The sequence below is a fragment of the Mustela erminea genome, chromosome 9 (genome assembly GCF_009829155.1).
Source record: "Mustela erminea isolate mMusErm1 chromosome 9, mMusErm1.Pri, whole genome shotgun sequence".
Taxonomy (NCBI): domain Eukaryota; kingdom Metazoa; phylum Chordata; class Mammalia; order Carnivora; family Mustelidae; genus Mustela; species Mustela erminea.
The window spans coordinates 40,763,020-40,786,231 of NC_045622.1; positions in this window are offsets into that span (position 1 = coordinate 40,763,020).

A 23,212-nucleotide genomic window follows, 5' to 3' on the forward strand; every position below is an offset into this window, starting at 1 on the left:
CTTATTTTTGACTTTTTAAAGGATAATTTGAATCAGTGTATTTTGAAATCCAAGTGTTTGGAGATATTATAAAATACACATTTTTATAGACAGCAGATTGGAGAATCTTGATTGGAAATCACGTCTTTGGGATTTCCAATAGCTTGATAGTGGTTGTCCCCTAAATTCCCTGATGATTCTCAACTCAGGTGGTCAAGGGAGAAAATACCAGACTCTGTGCATGTGTACGGGGTGGGGAGGGGTAGCAGCCCAGGGATCCTCTCCTCTGACCCTCTGCCTGTCCCTCTGCAGTGGAAGAACCACTGCTGCAGATGACCTAACTGCCCATCTGACTTGCTCTGGTGACTTTTTCTTAATACCGTTTCCAATTCCTTCCTCTGTACAACAGAATATGTGATTGCTTCTGATGGACACAGTTATTGAAAATAGAAGCAGAATGAATCTAACTGGGATTAAATCTTGAAACACAGTAGTTTTCAAAAGCTAACATATGAGAGCACCTCAGTGCAATTTACAAATGAACGAGGTGATGCACGTTTTGCCACTATATTTCTGCACAGACTAAGCAGGACATATAAGCAGTCAGTAGCCTATATATGTACGTATGTGTGTGTGTATGTATACACACACACACTATATATATCTATATCTAGATATAGATATATATATATAGTCTTGGGGGGGTTCACTCTGCCTTCCTCTGATAGAAAAAAGTTTTGAGGTTATCCACAGAGTAACTCCTTATGGATTGGCTGGTACCAGATGAACCATCTCTTTAATTGGATATCTTTTTAAAGGTGGAGTTGCTGCTATGTTCTGCTAATTATGACTAGCTCCAACATCTCATTGTTCCATTTCCATATTTCCATATTTCATTGCCCCACTTGCCTGGTTTTAGATCTTTCTGTCTCCATCTGGTAGTTTCTTGAACATCTTTCTTACATGACTCCAGCTTCCTTAACCCCATTCCAATTTATCTGGTCTGTTTCCTGACTATCATGGCATGGAGTAAGATACTTAAAGTCTGTAGAATGAGGACGTTATTAGCACTTGCTTCACTGAGTTGTCAGACAAGAGAAAATGGTGCATGTTAGGTATGGTTAAAATTAAATAAAATAATAAAATTCCAAGAGTGGACTTGGAAATTCCCCAAGCAGACAAAACTGTTTGAGCCACACAGTGAAACTTAATTTAGCTTATTCTGCAAAACGAACAAAACTTAACTTGGGCCACTTCTTGTGAATGCCTCTGATAATCATAAAAGAAATATAAATTATCTCCCTAAAAATGGTTTATCAAAATCGCCTTTAAACAAACCCTTGTCTTCTGGAAACTCCAGTCATTGTAAAGGTTAAATAACATCCTTCTTTTCACTTTACAAGCCATCTCGTAATGCCACAACCCGGTGCCACCTATCAGTCTTTGAATTTAAATCTCCCAGTTCATGAACTGCTTTCTGTGTGTGCACTAAAATAAACTTTTACTGATCAATATTTCAGTGATCCAGTGGTTTGGTTTTTGCTGTTTCTGAAGTGTCAACAGTCCTTAGCACAGGAACCCGCCACTGTAATTCTCCCAAATAAATATTTGTTATTACTAGTATTTTTCTATGAGTAATAGTATTTTCTTTATATCTCAGACCTGATCTTTGCAGTACTCACTTTGGCCTCATCTGAAGCTGTGCTTTTCATGGAGCATCAGCTGATACAAATCTCAGCAATGTTCCCACCAAAGACCCCTTGAGTTTCTAATCATCTGGCTGCCTCCTCCTGTCTGATTCTGTCTTGGACTTGATGGGATTCTGTTCATAGTTCTACCATTAAATCTCACTTGTCTGAGAAGGAAATGGTAGGCAGTACCTAGATTTTATCTAAATGACAGGCAGGCACACAATACAGATTTTAGATGTTTAATGACTAATGATCACCATTAACTGGAATATTCTGTTTTTGAGTTCACATCATTGTCAGAAGGCATTCATTCAATCATAAAATACATTTTGGATGTCTTCTTGGAACTTCAGACTTTCACAGTATATAATCTCAATATTAAAAAAAAATAGCCTGTTAATTGAAAATCTGCTTAAGAAATGTTTCATGATTCTAGAGCTGTGCTGTCCATTAGGGCAGCTGCATATGTCTCTTTGAATTTAAATTTAAATAATTAAAAGGATATGAAAACAAAAACCAGTCCCCAAGTCACACTAGCCACACTCAAGTCTAGAGTCACCAGAGTGGGCAGCTTCTACATTTATTAAATAGAATAGTATAAAACACTTCCATCATGACAAAAGTTCTACTAGATACTACTAAGTTAGAGAGAAGTAATCAATATTCTAATTTATCTATACTAAAACCCTCAAAAATGCATAGTGCAAAATAGACATAAAGCCAAATGTAAAAGAAATAGGCCTTACAAGGGCTCTGACCTAGTAAACAGGAAGGACACCCAGTAAGTACCTATTTCTTTAAGTGTTTGGACATGTTGTTTCCTGGGGGAATCAATTTGGTTCATACTATTCAATTCCCCACCAGACCGATGCTTCTTAACTGTGTCAGCAAGCTTGTTTGTGGCATTAAGTTAGAGAGAGACCTTGAAAAAGCATCAACTGTATCAGGAGACTTGTAGATTTTACTGGCATCTCATTGCTCCAAATACTGAGCAAATTATCAGCTGCAATAAACTGGAAAAATATGCTCTCCTCAACTTATTTAATACAAACTTGGATGGAGTATCTAGTGACCATCTCACTCAACCTAAAGAACTCTGGTGATACAATCTAGGATTGGTGGTTATTTAACCTTAAAGAATACGGCACACATTTTTTCTAATTGATTGTCATTCCTGCCATGGTCATTAAATTCCATCATGTGAATATCATCATTGCTCAAGAGTCCATTTGTAGAAAACCCTAAATTAATGCCTAGCAATTTACCAGATACCTGGATTTTAGAATGTTGATTTCCTTGCATTTTTTCAGAATTCTGGAAATAAAAATTAATACCTAGAAAAATTAAAGATATTAAAAAAGGCTTTAAGACTGCAAATTTTTCCAAAAGGAGATAAAGAATGATTGTACTTTTTTTTTTTAAATAATATATATGAAAGATAGACCATTGAGACAATGGTATTGGAAAACAGTATCCTGCATGGTTTAACAAGTCTAAAGACCATGTTGTTGATTAGCTCTACTTTTGAAAAACTCCTTTTTATTGCATTCTTTACTTAAATACTTCCAGTTACAGTAACTCAAAAGGAAGTGTACTTTATAAAAAATTTACTTTCCTAATTAAGAAAATAATATACCTTTATTGTACAAATCTCAGAAAACACAGAAACATATGTGGCAGAATCACATATATTAAGATGTTAATTTGTATTTTTCTCTTAAAATATCTTTCCACCCCATGTTCCAAGTTAGAACTCTTTGTTTTTCATTACTCAGGAAAGATTTCCATAACTAAGCTGAAAGCAGAAGTTGTTTGCAGATAATTTCCTTTCCTGGATCTAGTTTTCTGAAAATCTGAGGCCCTGGGGCAAGAAGTTTCTCTTGGGAAAGGACCAATGAGCACTTTCTGGTGGAATGAAGTAGCTACAATGGGCCTAAGACTAGGAAGGATGGTAAAAGGGACGCAGAGTCTTGGGTTTGAAAGGGATTGGGACACATGACACGATTATTTGCTGTCCTTAAGAAAAGGTAGTAGGTATAGGGGGTTGTGGGATATAAATGAGATATACCTTGGTTTAAAAATATTCCGGGGGCGCCTGGGTGGCTTAGTAGGTTAAGGGTCTGCTTTTGGCTCAGGTCATGATCCCTGAGTCCTGAGACTGAGCCCTGAATGCAGCTGGCTCCCTGCTCAGCGGGGAGCCTGCTGCTTCTGCTCCCACCACCCTACCCTCTGCTTGGGTGCACTCTTCTCTCTCTCCCAAATAAATAAATAAAGTCTTCAAAAAAGTATTCTGAAACCATAGGGGAGAAAAACAAAGCCCTCTGACTGCAAAACACTACAGAGACTTACACAATGGACATCTTAACAAAACCCGAGACCAGAAGGGCTTCTCCAATGTTTTATACCAGATCGCTTACTCCTACCTTTGTATACCAAACTCCACAGACCTTCACACAGCTTGTAGTGGCTTGTGGTGGTAATAGTAACTGAGGTAGAATTTTTCACCAGCCAGGAATAGAACTTGGAATTAGGTTCCAATCAATTATTATAAATGATAGTTCTTCATATTTGCTTTTGTGAAGTAATATTCATGTACTCTCTGTATATGCAGAACAAAATAAATTTCAAGATTCAGGGATCTAGTTCTGTTCTAAAACTAAAATATATTGAAAAGAATTGAAAATGATAAAGAGTTTTATTGCAAAAATTAGTATAAACTGAAAAAATTAAGTACAGTGTTTTTCACAAAGATATGTCTCTTATAATTGTATAATGAGGGCAAAAAATATATGGCTGGATTATATTGTTTGAGAATCTCTGTCCTTTTTTCACTTCCATTATTGGCCATTAGTAAATGAAAGCAAGCGTGGATTTCAAGTATGCGCTCAGATCTCAGGTTAATTTCCATATTTTTATCTGTATATCAAGGAACTACTTAAATAAAATTTTACTTAAACAATTAAGTTCATTTTGTGGAATTATTATCACATGGATAATTCATAATTTGGGTCAGCTTAATGTATCTATAGAGAAAAGCCTATAATACCTGCTTTATTCTTTCTTCTCCGGACGAAATAACAATTCTAAACTTCTGGCAAACTTCCAATCCTTCCAATTGCTGTTCCAATTCTATAAATATTAAAAAGTGCAGTACTTGGTTCAGACAGCATATAAAAAAATCCATCATGGGATTAATGCATTTATTAGGAGGCTGAGGATGGTTCAAGCTGAGGAGATGGGGGACATCTCTCAGGTATATCCATCTCTATGAGTATTTTTAAAAACCAGAAGTCTGTACTTTGACCTATTCTGCAATGAAAAAAGAGAGTGACACCTCTTCTCATCCCCCAGTTAAATGTAAATGAACGAATTTCCTTGTTCATTAGTCACCTACAATAAAAACTGTTGTGTTCTTTAAAGTAAGTTGACTTTTTGCTCTTTTAATACTCAAAGTACTTAATTTAAGATTCTGAACAAAATCAGAACTCCCTCTAGTGTTGAGACTTGCTCTGCTTCACTGTGAGAAAAAGAATACAGCTTAGAAATGTTCCCTTTCCTTCTGACCAGAGATCTACCTTCGTTTCCCTATTTGGCTCTCTATCATAAGCATGTGGGGAGATCCTGGCAACTACCGACTGACCAGGAGGCCCCCAGGTAGGCTCTGCCATGACCTAGAGCCAAGAACACCAAAATACCTGTCTTGGCACTTGCAAACAATTGCCCTTCTTTTTGTCCCTTTTGATGCAAATGGAAAAGGGCATATTGGTTCCATTCCAGAGAGCAAGCATTAATGCTATGCAGCTGGCATAAATTACCTTCTTTCTTGAGACTTGAGTTCCGTGGTAGCATATGTTATTCATCTAAGTACAGCTGATTTCACATATTACAATCATATAATGAGCATATAAGCTCATAATGCTCTCCATAACTCCTGAGTTAGGTGAACAAAAGCCCCATCCTCCTTTTGTCTCTTGCTTGCTTGCTTTGTTCTGAGTCTATTCTCAGGTAGTGACACTTTTTTTTAAAGAAAACTCCAATTTAGACTTGTCAGCTTGTAAAAGCCACTGGGCTGTTATCATTCATCAATGCTCACTATGAGGGAAGACCAGGCAGAGAAATTAATAAAATCACAAGAAAAGAATCTATGTGGCTATACTCATTGAGAGCCAAATGTTACTGCGATGTTCCCTTAGGAGTTGAGTGTGAAATACTTGAGTGGGCAGAGTGGGAGTTTTCTGAAGGTAAAATGATATTGACAGGCTAGCCCCCTTTAAGTTTTTGGCTGTGGTGTTCTTCGGTTCATTATCAAGAGCGTCTCTCAGATTTTTCTACCACCGTGGTTCTTTTGTCTCTTTGTTTGTTTGTTTCCCTGCAAAGAGGTATTAATTTTCATGTCTCCAGTATTTTAACATCAGCCTGACAAAATGGTAGTAGATATTGACACATTACTTGGATTTGCAATAATGCTTTCTTTCTTAAGAGTTTGGATATTTACATATTGGTGGAAATGTTGTTATAGCTGCTTCTATCGGAAAACATTTTTAAAAAATCTTTAGTCAAACAAGTCTGAAGTCTCTCCAGTGTACAAGAATATAGATTTGTGTTACTACTTATTTAGGAACAGTACTATAGAAAGCACTAGGCAGAATATCAACTCAAATAAAAACTACTAAACTCACAGAAAGTGGGGCAAGATGTTTTTGGCATATGTGTGACTTGACAAAGAATCATTTGAATAATTAAAACTGGCATATGATTTCATATCTAGTGAGCATGAATCTCTTCCCAGGAACGTTAGCAAAATGATAAGCATGAATTAGGATTGTGGGTGACCACCTAAGTATTTCTACAAAATCTGAACTTTGCTCTGAGATGTCCTAAGCAATCTGCTTTCCTAAACCATTCCATACTTGGGAATGGAATTCAGATTGGTGTGATATGTTTCACCAACTGAAGTAGGGTTAATTAAAAAGAATCCTTGGGGCGCCTGGGTGGCTCCGTGGATTAAAGCCTCTGCCTTCGGCTCGGGTCATGATCTCAGGGTCCTGGGATCAAGTCCTACATCAGGCTCTCTGCTCAGCAGGGAGCCTGCTTTCCCTTCTTTCTCTGCCTACTTGTGATCTCTCCTTTAAATAAATAAATAAAATATTTTTAAAAAAATAAAAAATAAAAAGTATCCTTGACAGACAAAAGGCATCGAAGAAACATGAATTGAAGACTGAGGGAGATTGTTCAAGAAAGAAATTCTCACTTTGCCTCCAGTGTAACATAGTCTTTTGTGAAAAGTAAGAAAGTAAAGAGTTAAGCCCAATGACTGACCCATCACAAGGTACCATAATAAGAGCCTGAAATAGTACAATGTTAACACACATCCATATTCCCTTTTGCACCTTCTTAATTTGCAACCAGTGTATACAAAATAAGTAGGGGGTGGGTGGGATGTCAGCCTTATGTTTGATAAGCTAAAATGTGAATGTATCTTTGACCTGCAGGCCAAAGGGCTTGCTAGCATGATTCTAAGGCCCTCTACAAGTATATACTGTGGAAGCACATTCAAGAAAAGTTTGAGTGTACAGAGCAGATCTCCTTACCCAGGAATGCTGTCTCATGTTGGTTTGAGACAGATAGAAAAGGAATAAAGAGAACGAATACCCAGCGATTGCCATATTTTAACAAAATAACTCAGGAACAGGGACCAGTGAATTTCACTCACCAGTTTGCTGGAATGTAACTCTAGGCAACATTCCTCCATATGGAAATAGCAGACTAAGGGGAAATAAGGTTCACTCCCCAATATTAATTATTGTTATTTATTATTGCTGCTACTACAAATTTATGGTAGCCATTCTTTGCTTGTTCAGTTATAGATTTAGAAGTAAGGAAAACAAAAAGATATGTGAGCTCATGGAATTTAGTAGGAACTGTCCTTGGAAGCAAGGAAGATCTAACACTCTTGTTGCATGTGTTATTTCATTAATGTTATTTTTTGCACCATTTGCAAACAAACTCTTTCCTGCTAGCTGCCTTCCTTATATACTCCCCAGTTGCCTTTTGCCCAGATTCATGGTCCAGCAGGGATTGGTCCTCACCAGTGTGAATGAGTTCCCAGAGCAAAGCAAGCAAAATAGAGTGGAACTTGCTTAACATGGGGGAGACCTTAAAGCTGATATGTGGAAAAATGGCCATATGCTTTCATTTCAGGGATGATAAGGTCTTACCACTGACCACTTTTTTACGTGTGGATATTAAATTCTACAGCAGGAGAAGGATGGGGGAGAGCCGCCTGTAGCAGTAGAAAAAAACACACTGCTCTTTGGTTATTACTACACAAGGAGAGATCATTTCTAACGAAACCTAAGAGTGGGAACTGAAGTGAACAAAGTAGTTAGAGTAATTTGGGTTCAAGGTGGGAATAAAACTTGTGGAGTGGAGAACATTCCAAGAAAGCAAGAGAACTTCATCCAGGAGGCAATCAGCTGACTCCAGGTTCATGGAAGGAAGTGATAGGATGGGGAATACTAGCAAGGGTAGAACACGTGAAATAGAGCATGAGTATATTTACAGTGTGATCAAGGGAAACATGAATAACCTGCCATGACTGACTGACTGACTTTCTTTCTTTCTTTCTTTTCTTTGCTTTCTTGCTTTTCCTTCTTTCCTTTCTCTTTCTTTCTTTTTTCCTTCCTTCCTTCCTTCCTTCCTTCCTTCCTTCCTTCCTTCCTTCTTTCTTTTCTGTAAAATACAAATAGCCTGGGATGCCTGGGTGGCTCAGTCAGTTAAGCATCTGCCTTGGGCTCATATCCTGATCCCAGGGTCCTGGGATCGAGTCCCATATCAGGCTCTCTGCTCAGTGGGGAACCCCCTTCTCCCTCTCCCTCTGTGTGCTGTCTCTCTCTCTCTCTCTCTTTCAAATTAATTAATTAATTAATTAAACCTTAAAAAAAATACAAATAGCCTAAAATTTACCATGTTAACCATTCTATGGGCTACAGTTCAGTGGCATTTAGTATACTCACAGTGTTGTGACATCTTTATGATCCTCCCAAAACAGCTGCATCACTCCAGAAGAAACCTTCATATCCATAGTCACTCTATATTCCCTTTTCTCCTGAGCCCCTAACAACCACTACTTTCTGCTTCTATGAATTTACTTGTTCAGAATATTTCGTATAAATGGGTGCTACATATCAAATTGTGTCCTCCCGAAATACGTGCTCTAGAACTAACTCCCAGCGTCTCAGAACGCATGCTGCTTTGAAAAGAGGGCTGTTGCATATATAATTAATATAAGGTCATATTGATGAAGTTTTAAAATATAGGTGAGGTTTGGTGGGGTGAGGTCCAGAGCTGGTGACCAAAAAAGAATTCTTTAGTCATCTTTGGTGCAAAATGGTGGTTTATTAAAGCATGGGAACAGGACCCGTGCCCAGAAAGAGCTGCTGTCTGGTGTTTGTGAGGGGTGGCTCATTATATACTATGGGTCAGGGGAAGTAAGGAAAAAGGGAGGGTTTGAAAGAACTTTCATATCCTAAAGAGGACCTATAGGATACCTAAGTTCTTGCCATTGTCAAGTTAAGGTTGTTTTTACTCTTAGTAAGGCATTAACAGTAAGATAGTTTAGAATTTCCTGGAGGAATGTCACATTTCTGCTATCACACATCCTTATCAATGAGCTCTAAGTTTAGAAGAAATTTAACTTTATTTACACTTCCCTGTGCCTCAGCCTCCCTCAATTTTATGGAAGGAAAGATGATGTTAGGGCTTCTGGAACAGAGTTACGGTCTTTGGAAGTTAGACTATTGATAAGAAAGCCTCTTCCTTGTAAATCACTAGGACATTTGTAAACTGAGGTAGACTCAGGTCCTACAGGTGATCTTTATGAGTTAACTAATTGTTTTTCCTTTAGGGCAGCCAGGAATGCCTGAGGAATGTCACATATATCCCATGGGGGGCGGTTTGCAGGGTGCCGGCTTCTGCTTAGTCCTCAGCTTGCCTTCTGTTCCCTCATCAGTATTAGGGTAGAATGGACTCTAGCCTAATATGATTATTATCCTTGCAAAAAGAAAAGATACACAGATATACATGGAAAAGTGCCATGTGATTGTACAGAAGTAGAGGTTAAAGGGCTGCAGCAGCAAGGCAAGAATTGGCAACAAATCCCCAGTGATAGGGAAAAACTGTACTCTAAGATGGCCGACCAAACCAGCAAGGGAACTCCAGTCCCTGTCTCAAAGCCCTCCAGGTTCTTCTTTCCTACCCCATTTCCTGCACACTCCAAAAGTACCAAGTATGGGGAAGTAGAAGGGTATAAATCCCCGCCCCGCCCGGCTTGTGCTTGGGGCTCAGACCTTTGGAGAACAACCTCCTCTGAACCCACCAGTATTAAATAAACCTCCAATCCTCCAAAGCCTCAAAGTGCTGCTTGGTTTTTCCACCAGAATCCAGTCCAGGTTCCATAACACCAGAAGCTAGGAAGATGCACAGAAGGATTCTACCTTAATAGGTTTCCGAAAGAGTATGGGTCTGGGGCGGCTGGGTGGTTCAGTTGGTTAAGTGTCTGCCTTCAGCTCAGGTCATGATCCCAGAGTCCTGGGATGGAGCCCCACATCAGGCTCCCGGCCCAGTGGGGAGCCTGCTTCTCCCTCTGCCCTTCTGCCTCCCTGTGCTTGCATGCTCTCTCTCAAATAAATAAATAAAATCTTTAAAAAAAAAAAAAAAAAAAAGTGTGGGCCTGTTCATACACTGATCTCAGACTTCTAGGCACCAGAACTACAAAGCAGTGTATTTCTGTGTTTTAAGCCATCTAGTTTGAATGCTTTGTTATAGTAGCCCTAGGACACTCATACAGTATAGTTGTACAGTATGTGGTATTTTGAGTCTGGCTTCTTTCAGTTAGAATGTTTTCAATCTTCATCCAGGATATTAAACATATTAGCATTTCTTTTACGTGGCTTATTAGTATTCCATTTTATGGCTCTACCACATTTTGTTTCTCCATTCACCGGTCAATGGATGAATGTGGCCTTTTAGACACACTTTTAAATTGCAACCTTGTAATAACTTTAATTCATATAAAAGATATAGTGCTCACTTTGGCAGCGCATATACATATAAAAGATATACAATAAGGTATAAAACGTCTGAGATTCAAAAAGTGGTGCCCATAAAACTCCATCCTAGCCTCCCTAACTAGAATTGCTTTGGGTTAAGACATTTCATTTTAATAATCTGCATTTTTATATTACCACAATGGAAACAACACCCGCCATACTTCCAGAATTGTTTCTACATATGTCTTTTCATAATTCTCCATAAGTATAGTGCTTCTTTTTTTGTAAGGATTTTGTTTATTGGTTTGAGAGGGAGAGAGCGAGCAGTGGGAGAGGCAGAGGGAGATGGAGAAGCAGACTCCCTGCTGAGTGGGTAGGGGCTTGATCGCAGGACAGTGGGATCATGACCTGAGCTGAAGGCAGATGCTTACCTGACTGAGCCACCCAGGCACTCCAAGTCTAGCGTTTCTTAAGCTCAGACTCATCTTACATGTGAACAAGTCTAGTTGTTCACTTCCCATGGAACTCTGTCTTTGTACGTGTCACAGTATACTATAGTCATTGCTTATTCCCATCTCTCCTCTTTAGACTTTGAGAGTATGTACCATGTCTCATCCATTTTTGTTTCCCCTTGCATACTTGGCACATAGTGAGTTCTCAATAATTACTCCCTGGTCGAGTGAATAAATAGATGAATTAGCCCATTCTGCTTTCTTCCACTGGGAAGAATATCATTCTACCATTTCCCCGAGCATAGTGTCCCTTGGCAGCGGTACAAAACCTTAGACGCACATTAAACTAGGAAGGATTAACAGTCAACTTCAAGATGTAAGGGCCTGAGCCATGCTCCCTTATTAACATTTCTAGCTAAAAGAGAATATGTAAAATTAGCTTCAACACGCAGTTTTTCAGGTCGCTTATTTTTATATTTAGACCAAATATGTTTAGCCTCAGATACACACTTGCTTATGGAAATTTATATTTTATTCCCCAAGTTACCACATTTTAAAGAAATAGTGAATTAATTATCAAGCAAACACATATATATTTTTTTTTTTTTTTGGTAAAACTGATGACTGCCTAAAAATCCAGTGTTATATTTGAAAGCAAAAAACAGTCTTAAAGACTGGTAAATCCATGGAGTTATTATGACTTTAATGCAATACACTCAATATTTATTGAATTCCTACTCTGTGCCCATCACAGGGATAGATAGACCTGTGTGAGGTAAAAAGACATGATATGAGCTTAGCACCTAGATTTCTGGACAAAATGACCATTTATAGATTTTAGCACAAGCCAAGACAGAACAGGCAGAATATACTATAAGTTTGCTAGCACAGCGGTATAAACAATATGTCCTGAAGGCCCAGAGATAAGAAATTTTAATTCCAGTAAAGGAAAAGTTAAGAAAGTAAAGCTTCAAGGAATAATTATTATTTGAGCTGTCGCACTTTGAAAACATAGATGACAAAAAGTAACTTTTTTAAATGCTTGCCAGGTACCTGGCTCTCAGCTAAGAATTTTATATACTTTAACTCATTTATTTAATCCTCATAGCCATTCTCGGAGTTAAGCTTATCATCATCATTTTATAAATCAGAAAGCAGAGATTCAGATAAACTAAGTCAAGTCATTTAAATTCACATTGTTTGGGGGCACATGGGTAAGGCTATTGGTTAAGCACCCACTCTTGGCTTTGGAGGTTGTGATCTCAGGGTCATGAGATTGAACCCCCATTCAGGGTCCGTGCTTAGCAGGGGAGTCTGGTTGGGATTCTCTCTTCCGTGCTCTCCCTCAACTCCTCCCTACTCGCTTGCACCCTTTCTGTCTCAAATAAATGAATCTTTAAAAAAATAAAACAAATTCACATAGTTTTATAAGGCATAACCAGAATTTAAGTCTGGGTATAAGTGTGTTCTTTGATTAAATATGCCACAATTTACTATTAACTCCTCTTTTTGAACAAAGGCTTTGGTCTTAACTGAGACTCCAAGGCCAATATTGTATTCAGAATCTGATCTCATGGCAGAAAAGGAAAATGTAGCTCCCAATTTCTGTTTTTCTTCAGTCAAAACTCTGTGGGAGACATTTATCTGGGGAAAAGAAGAAATAGATCAAGTTCTATAAATATTGACTTCCAAACCTATGTGTTTTACCACTTAATTCTAGTTTCTTTGAAAGAAATAACAGAATAGAATCCTTTCCAGTACATAAGCATTCTAAAACACTAAACATGGTAAATACAGAAGAAAATTGGAAGTCACACTAATTTTATATGAACTACAACAACTTTCAGTAACACACAATTCAACATTATGAATTATTGAAGCCTCTTTTCTGAGGAAATAAAGAAAAAAATATTTAACTTTTTTGACATCTTTTAACACTCACAAGTCAAAACAGATAATTCTTTCTAAATACTGTTGTATGTAGAAATATTGCCAAATCTCAAAAAGAAGAAGGAGATGAAGAAGAAAAAGAAAAAAGAACAAAAAAGAAATATTGCCAAATCTCTCAGGACGCCTAGGTGGCTCATTCAGTTAAGCTTCTGACTTCAGCTTGGGTCTTGATTCCACGGTCCTGGAATTGAGTCCCACATTAGGCTCTTCGCTCGGCAGGAGCCTGATTGTCCCTCTTCCTGCCACTCCTCCTGCTTGTGTGCTCCCTCTCTCTCTCTCTCTTTCCCTGACAAATAAATAAACAAAGTATTTTAAAAAAAAAAAAAAAAGCAAGCAAGCAAGAAAGAAAGAAAGAAAAGAAAAGAAAAGAAAAGAAAGAAAGAAAGAAATATTGTCAAATCTCTGTTCTGTGACAACCCCAGACATCACTAATCAACCCTAGCATACTTTCTGGGAATGCCAAGATTTGTCTTCATTAACCAGGTTAGTTTGAGTGTGTGCATGAGTGTCTGTTGTAATGCTGAAGCATGTGATCACAATCTCCTTATGTATATACCCTTTCTCTTAAAGATCAGAGACATTGAACTTCACTGTTTTTTTTTTTTTCTTAGAAACCCTATTTATTTTTTTATTTTTTTTAATTAATTTTTTATTTTTTATAAACTCGGCATCAGGGAAATACAAATCAGAACTTCACTGTTTTTAACATGGGCTTTTTCTTAAGGGTTCTGTGGTTTCCAAAGTAACTTACCAAGATACCTTTACAGTATGGATTCTACCGTATTCAAAATATAGTCTGTTCAGACCTGCTATTTAAGGAGATTGTGATATATGCATAAAAACATGTATATGTATGTCAGAAATAGTATGAGTGACCAAAAAGATTTCAGAGAACTGATTCTAGTCATAGAGATCTTTGAATAGTAATAAAGCATGTTTTCAATGAGATAAGACTTGTCCTATTATAAATGCCCAAAAGCATTTATAATTCTAGTTTTATATTTAATATTTTCAAGGACACTTTTAAATTTTTAAGAGAATATTTACTAGTCAGCTAAACTTAGTTTTCCCACTTTTCAGAAACAATAGAACATAGAAGAGAATGATGCTCAGCATTTTTTTTTTTTTTTTTTTTTGCATGCCTCTTTGCAGTGATGGAATTTGCCTCCTTAAAGCAGTAGTTTGGGCAATAATGCTGTTGCATTTTCAGTAGTGATCATTGTGCATTACAGCAGTAGGGAAATATAGATACAGGAGAATTAATTAACACAGCAAACAAATGTAAATAAAGGAAACCTAGCATGTATTCATATTTCTTCCAAATAACTTTATTAGCTATCAAGTTCACAGTGTTTATAATATATTCCACTCTTTTCCAAAAAAATAGATTTCCTTTACAATGGCTTTGGGAATATAGGTTTATGTAATCATTGCATATTTTAAAATTTTGTAGGGATGGTCATCTTTTTAAGCATATGCTATCAATGAAAACTCCAGCTGAAGATGTAATCTGTCATATTCTAATGTTTAAATAAATTATCCAAACTTCCATCATATTACTGGGAAATATTAGGGAAAAAAACGGTTTGACAAGTAAATTAGTTCCTGTAAAATATTGATTATGGAATCAAAAGGTACAATTCAGCTACTCTCTATATAGAAATAAAAGCTTAAAGAAATAGCCCAATATTGTTATTAATAGTATTTTAGGTTAGATTCATGTAAGATATCTATTCTCTCTATCTTTGGCTCCAAAGTACCTTGTGTTTTGTCATAGTTTATACTATATACTATAAACAGACCATTCTTGAAATTAGGCACTGAATTGTTCATTATTATAGCTTTATTAATGCATATTTTATATACATTAAACTGAAAATATATGAAGAATATACTTCAAAAGCCATTCACCTGTGCAACAAACACAATCAAGGTAATGAGCACATCCATCACTCCCAGAGTTTCCTGATGTTCCATTTTACTTCCTCCTTCTCTTCATGCCCTTGCCTAACCAGAAGTGAACACTGATCTTTTGTTTCATTTGTAATCTCTGGAATTGTATATGAATGGAATTTTATAACACACATTCTTCTTTGTCTGGCTTATTTCATTCAGCATCCTTATTTTCATATCCATCCATGTAGTTACATGTGGCAATAGCCTAGTTCTTTTTTATGGCTAAGTAATATTTCTTTTAATAGTTATGGGGTGCCTGGGTGGCTCAGTCAGTTAAGTGTCTGCCTTTTGCTCAGGTCATAACCTCAGGGTCTTGGGATCAAGTACCGTGTTGGGCTCCCTGCTCAAGGGGACTCTGCTTTTCCCTCTCCCTCTGCTTCTTCCCCCAGCTTGTATCTCTCAAGAAAATAAAATCTTAAAAAAAAAAAAAAAGACATGTCACCACTTGTTTATCTGCTCATCTCTTGATGGATCTTTGGGTTGTTTCCAATTAAAACCATGAATATTCATGGTTGATATGAATATATTTTCACATTTTTAAAAATTAACTTATATATTTGTCAGAGAGAGAGAGAGCACACAAGCAGGCAGAGTGAAAGGCAGAGGCATAGAGAGAAGCAGGCTCCCTGCTGAGCAAGGAGCCTGGTACAGGACTCGATTCCAGGACCCTGGGATCATGACCTGAGCCAAAGGCCAGGTCATATGGTGAGCATATATTTAAATTTTTAAAAATTTTCAAATTTGTTTCCAAAGTGACTCTAGCATTTTACATTTCTACCAGCAATATATGGGAATTCTATTTCCTCCTCATATTACCAACACTTGAAATAGTTAAGGTTTTTCTTGGTTTTGCCTTGCCAGTGGGAGTGTGGTAGTATCTACTTGAAGTTTAGTTTGCATTTCTCTAATGACTATGACAGTTAGATACAATTTCATGTACTTGTTTCTCATTCTTACACCCTTTAGGTAGACTGTACATTATTTAATTGACATCTTTGCTTTATTATTGAATTATGAGAGTTCTTTATATATTCCAATACAAGTCCCTGGTTAGATAATATTTTGCAAATCAGTCTTTGCTGTCTGGAATTTTTAATGTCAGTTCCTTATTCATTGCCTGCATACAGAAATATAATTAATTTTTAGTATTGACCTTGTAAATTGCAATCATGCTATATTAACTTAATAGTTCTAGAAGCTTTTTGGTAGATTACATAGAAGTTTGTACATGTCTATAAGTAAAGACAGGTATACTTCTTTTACTTATTTACTCTTTTTCTAAGAAATTTTTAGGTAATTTTTTAAATATTTTATTTATTTATTTGACAGAGAAAGAGATCACAAGTAGACAGAGAGGCAGGCAGAGAGAAAGGGGGAAGCAGGCTCCCTGCTGAGCAGAGAGCCAAATGCGGGGCTTGATCCCAGGACCCTGAGACTATAACCTGTGCCAAAGGCAGAGGCTTAACCCACTGAGCCACCCAGGTGCCACTTGAGGTAATTTTTATGACCGCATTTCACTGGTGGTGTTGACTTGTTAGTTCTCTCTTTTATTTCCTTCTTTAAGTTACTGATTTAAAATTTATTATCATAGTCCACCTTCAAGTAATATTACATAACTTTATATATAATAAAAACAAACAGTAGTATATACATCCCTCTATCTCTCCAGTGCTTATTTTATTGTTTATAAATTTTATTTCTTCATATGTTTTAAAACCTCATAGATGATCATTTTACACTACACTGTAAATTACTTTTCAAAAAGATTAAAATTAGGAATTTTTTTCTTATTTTCAGTAGTAAATACATATCAGTAACTACATTTATGATATTCCTTTTAAATTTTTAAATATACTTTATTTTGGGGGGACAATTTTAAATGTATAGAAAAAAATGCAAAGATTGTACGGAGTTCCCAAATACTCTGTGTTCAATTCCTCTAAATTAACATGCTGTATTAGTATTGTACATTGTTATAATTCATAAACCAAGGGTGACATATTTTTATTAATTAGAATCTATATTTTTTACTCAGTTTTTATATTCCCAGATCCCCTCCAGTTTATCACATCACAGTTAGTTGTCACGTCTTCTCAAGCTCCCCAGGATGTTACAAACTGTCCTTGTTTTTTATGATCTTGATAGTTTTGAGGAGTAATAGCTAGGTATTTTTAAAAACATCCCTCAACTGAGATTTGTCTGATAATTTTTTTTTAAAGATTTTATTTATTTATTTGACAGAGAGAAATTACAAGTAGATGGAGAGGCAGGCAGAGAGAGAGAGAGGGAAGCAGGCTCCCTGCTGAGCAGAGAGCCCGAGGCGGGGCTCGATCCCAGGACCCTGAGATCATGACCTGAGCCGAAGGCAGCGGCTTAAACCACTGAGCCACCCAGGCGTCCCTGTCTGATAATTTTCTTACAAGTAGACTGGGGTTAGAAGTTTGGGGAGGACATTCTAGAGGTATAGTGCCATTTTTATCACATCAAGAGTGGATATGACCGGTCACTGTTGATGTTAACTTTACTCTGTGAGCGATGTTTGTCGGGTTCTTCATTCCTCTGTGTAGATCCAGGTTTCACTCTGGTACATTTTCATTCTGTTCTGAAAAATTTTCTTTATTGCTTCTGGTAATGCCTATCTGCAGGTGATGAAGTCTTCATTTTATGTGATTGAAAAAGTCTTTTGCCTTCAATTTTGACTGAAATTACTAAATATGCAATTCTTCAATACATGAAAGATATTCTTCTTCTGTGTTCCAAATTGTGTTGTTATTAATATATCTACTATCATTCTCAACTTGCAAATACGTATCTCATCAATGGAAACATGTATTTTTTTGCTAGATACTTTTAAGTTATTTTTTAATCACTAGTTTTAAGCTCTTTAATTAATACATATGGTTTATTGTATTCTTTTTCATATTTGGGGGGTTCTGTAGAAGTTCTTGGATATTTGACATTACCATTTTCTATAAACTTCAATAAAATTCAGATTTTCTTTTTTTAAGATTTTTATTTATTCATTTAACAGAGAGAGAGAGAATCACAAGCAGACAGAGAGGCAGGCAGAGAGAGGGTGGAAGCAGGCTCCCTGCTGAGCAGAGAGCCTAATGCGGGGGGCTTGATCCCAGGACCCGAGACCATGATCTGAGCTGAATGCCCAGCCCTTGGGGATTCCAATTATAACTATCTTAGTTCACTTGAAATTGACCTAATGCTTACTGATGCTCATCATTACCTCTGTTTTTTCCTCCTTATATTTCATTTGACTACTCTCTATAGCTGTGTCCTCAAATTCACCTAGCATTTCTCTGTTGGTGTCTAGTCTCCATTAATCCACGCTGATACACTTTGAGACATTGTTTATTTCATATCTAATAATTCAATTTGGGTCTTCATTATATCTTCTGTGTCTCTCAACAATCCCAAGCTTTCATATATATATATATGATATACATATATCATATATATTGGGATATACATATATCATATATATATATATGGAATATAGTTATAATAGTTGTTCTAATATATGACTATTATATTAGAGCTGTCATTTTGAAACTATTTCTGGTCATTTTTTTTCTCATTTTTAGAAGATATTTTCATTCTTTTTCTGTGTCTGGGCATTTTTTTACTGGAGCCAGATATTCTGATGTTTGCATTTTGGGTATTGAATACTTTTGCAGCTCTAGCAATGTTCTTGATCTTTGTTCTGGGATACAGTTCCATTACTTTGAAAGAGTTGAATCTTGTCAGGGTTTGCTTTTAAAGTTAGGTTGGACCAAAACAGCCTGTAGTTTTAGGCTAGATTTTCCCACCACTGGGACAATATCCTTCTGAGTACACAGTGCTCCTTAAATTATGAGGTTTTTCCATTTGACTACTGGAAAAAATCACTTATTACTTGTCCTCTGTGAATGCCTAGGTTTGTTTTGTTTTGTTTTGTTTTGTTTCTGCTCCTTTCTTATTTCCCATTTCCAGCCTCAGGTATTTTTCCTCTCATGCCTTCACTGACCTAGAGCTTTGCCAAAATCTTAAGAAGGATGCTTTACAGATATCAAGAGCTCCCTCTTCAAGCAGTCCTCTCCTCTTCAGTATTCCTCCATATGATCTCTAGCTGCCTTAGCTTCACTAGGCTCCCACCACTGTCTGTTCTATTCCACCTGGGCATCCTCTCACTGTGCTACATCCTGGAACTCCCCAGGCAGTCAGATAGGGTACCCATAGGTTCTGCCCCTTGTGCATGTTCTATGTCTCTCTCTCTCTCTCTCTCTCAAATAAATATAAATCTTTAAAAAATAAATTATTTAAAAAAATAAACTAGAGGGGCACCTGGGTGGCTCAATGAGTTAAAGCCTCTGCCTTCGGCTTGGATCATGATCCCAGGGTCTTGGGATTGAGCCCCTCGTCAGGCTCTCTGCTCAGCAGGGAACCTGCTTCCTCTTCTCTCTCTGCTTCCCCCTCTGCCTACTTGTCATCTGTCTGTCAAATAAATAAATAAAATCTTTTTAAAAATAAATAAATAAACTAGAAAGAGAACAGTATACTCAGTAAGAGAAGAAATAAGAAATAAGAGAAGAAATAAAAATAAGAGAAGAAGTAAGAAAAAAGAAGAAATAAATAAGAAATGGAGAAGTCCTGAGAAAGACACAGATATATCAAGGCCATACTATTCCTACAAATGGACTATTTATAATTTTGTTCTACATTCCACGCTTCATTTATAAAATGAGGTATAATGCATGGACACAGGACATACCTAGATATTTACGAAGAGTCTGAGATTAATGCATATTAAAATAAGAAGAAAACCAGCTCAAACAAAATAAGGCAGCTCATCTTGATTGATTACATTTTAAAGGAATTACATTTTAAAGGAATAGAAGACAGCAATAATGTTGCTGTCCTTTTCCCATTTTAATATGGCACTACAATATCTAGTTCAATCCAGAATGAATATAATTTGGTATGGTCTTAGATGAATCTCTCTATGCAGATGAGTGCCTTAGTGATAGCTGTCATGAAAACACACAAAGATACTTAGATGCATACTGGTTTTAGAAAGATGAAAGACAATTGTATTATGAGCTAAAAATGACAGAGCATTTTTAAGAGACTAAATTTTATAAAACAAAATTCAAAAATAATGATGAAGGTAACTTTAGATGGTATACAATTGCTACATATGAGTAAATTGAAAAGATTATAAAAAACTGTCCAGATTTAGGTATATACAATGAGCTAGAAAAGATGTACATGATAAATCACGTGCATGAAGTAAGGTGACGTAGGGAAGAGAATAATTGCTAAGGGATGTTTTCTAGAGGATATTTAGGGGCTATGGACTAAAGGTGGAATTTAGAAAAAATCAGCAATTCCAAAGGAAGCTAATGCCTAGGATATTAAGTAAGATTGTACTAATTGTTATCTATAAGTTAAAGAAGATGTGGCTATGATTTGTTTGAAAAATACAGTAGACTTTGCTTGGTAAAGTGGAGACAATAAAATATATAATGCAAATAACATCCCTTCTGCTAAGCCTTGGGGAATTCCTTAAGCAGCACACAGACATTTTCAAAGAGCCCACACCACCTCCTCTGCCTTACTGAGTACCCCGAATCCTTCCACCTCCAACTGCCTTCAGTGCTACTACTCTAGCCCAAGCCACAGCCACCCCTCACCTAGTTTAATGCGTCAAATTCCTCATTATTATTTCTGCTTCTATCCTTTCCCACCTACTATCTATCCTCTTCCCAGCAGCCAATTCCTCTCAACCTCTGCCCAGAATCCTCCACAAAAGGTTCTTTCGTCATCTAATTGAGGATAAAATCCAGTCTCTTAACTATGATCTATAATATTTCCGACCTCATCGCTGATCGCTCTTCCTCCTTTCTAATCACAGTGGTATCTTTGCTCTTCTAACATAACAGATACATTTCTGTATCAAGATCTTTGTACATTTTATTCCCTCTTTTTTCACGCAAATACACACATGTCCTGCTCTCTCTTTCTTTCATGTGTCTCTTCAAATGTCACCATATTAGTGTGACCTGCCCTGAATCCCCTGTACAAAAGTCACATTTAGTTATATTTTATTCCTCTCTCTATGGTAATTCATAGCATTCATCATCATTTTACATACCATGTATCAGATATTTTATCCACCCCAATCAGAAAAATGAACAATGCTTGCCATAAAATAACTTGTAATGTTCATTAGTCTTTCTCCCTAATTCCAAAAATAGTACATATTATAGACTGAATATTTGTGCCCTCTCAGAATTCATATATTGAATATTTAACACCCAGTGTGATATTATTTGAGGATGGGGTCACCAAAGAATGCATATTAAAGAAATAATTAAGTTTAAGTGAGGTCATGAGGGAGGGGCCCTGGTCACAGTATCATTGTCCATATTAGAAGAGACATTCTGTTCCCCCTCCTTCTCCTCATAATATTCCAAACTCTTCTGCTACATTCTCTGCAATTAGGTTACCAATGAAATATGAGACAGGATGAAAGATTAAAAATGATGCTTAAGAGCCATTGCTAAAAGTGACTTAAATCCTATTAGTCAATATTTAGTAAATGGCCAGGACAATGGACTAGAAAGTGTTGTCTTCCTTTCTGCTCAGAATCATATAGTTTTCTACCTGCCATGATGCACTAAAATACAACCTCCTTGAGGATGGGAAATGTTTTTATCTGCCTTGTTAACAATGTATCCCCAGTAAACAGTAAACAGAACACTGTGTAACAAAATAAATATTTGTTGTGCTGATTATTAGTTAAAGCAGAAATGGAATATCGCAGGGATAAAGAGTCACCATGTATTGATGTTTTTGACACAACCCATAACTTAAACATTTTACATTTTCACCAAACCTGTGCAGGATTGTCTGTCAAGTCAGTACAAGGGCACATCATCTGAAGGTCTTCTCAAACTACAGAGAAGCTAGGAGCTCTATTTCCCTGAATCATTTTCCTTTTATAGTCCATGTTATAGTTTGCTAATGAGGAAATCTCACAGTGTTAGAAGGCAGAAGAAAAGAATTGACATTGATCTCCTGGAATGGCTATAGTCAATTATATAAGAACATGTGATAGTCCTATGATAAATTATTTGTTTGAGGAATGTTTAGAGTAGTTCTAATTTCCTGCATGAACACAGATTGATACCTCTCCTTCTCTTTGTATGGAACACATTAGCTGTTGTCCTAAGAAGTTACTTGCAATTATATTTGGATTGATTTTTAGAGAAGGAAGTCCACTGTTTCCTCATGTTAAGGTTGAAGACATCTCAGCTATATTTAAGATTAAAACATGACAAAACTCTCCCTCCTAGAGACCCATCACAGTCATTTTTTCCTTTCCTAGTGTCCTACATGTGCACACATGTGTGTGCACACACACATGTTATTGTTGTGACTGCCATGGATTTTGAGGTTTGTTTTGTTTTGGAGAGAGGAACCAGGCTCCTCTGTGGCCATTTTTGAATTCTAATATAGGTAGTATGGGTATTCTATATCGGTGTCCTATAATAGAGTGTATTATTTGACCCAATAAGAGGAAATTTCCTTTGAAGAACCACCTTGACAGTTTCATCTCTCAACCATGATCTTTGGCTTAAATTTAAAAATTGACAGAGATTGTAACCTATCAATTAAATAATAGAAAGTCCATCTCAAGAAGTCAGTCTGAGATATTCAAATTTTGTAACAACAGTTGTTCCCTTGTGATTCCTAACATTGTACTTAAGGCACAGCAGTGTTTTATGCAATGTTACACTGAACTTCATGGAAGTTAACTATGTCACTTAAAACTACATTCATGTTGTCCATTTAGTGGAAAGACAATACTTATTCATATCTCTACTCTCCTTTCCAAAGTCTAAAGTCAAAGAAAGTCAGAGCTGTTATTTAAGAAACAAATAAATAAATAAATAAAAAGAGAGAGAGAGAAAAGAAAGCAAAATGAACCAAATGCCTTATTCATTGTAATACTGAAAGAAAATTTTAAGTAAGAAAGTAAAATTTAAGTAAAAAAAATTAAGTAAGAAAGAAAAAAAAGTAATACTGAAAGAAAAAAGTATAATTTCAGCTCTGGCTAAAACTGACAACACAAGAAACA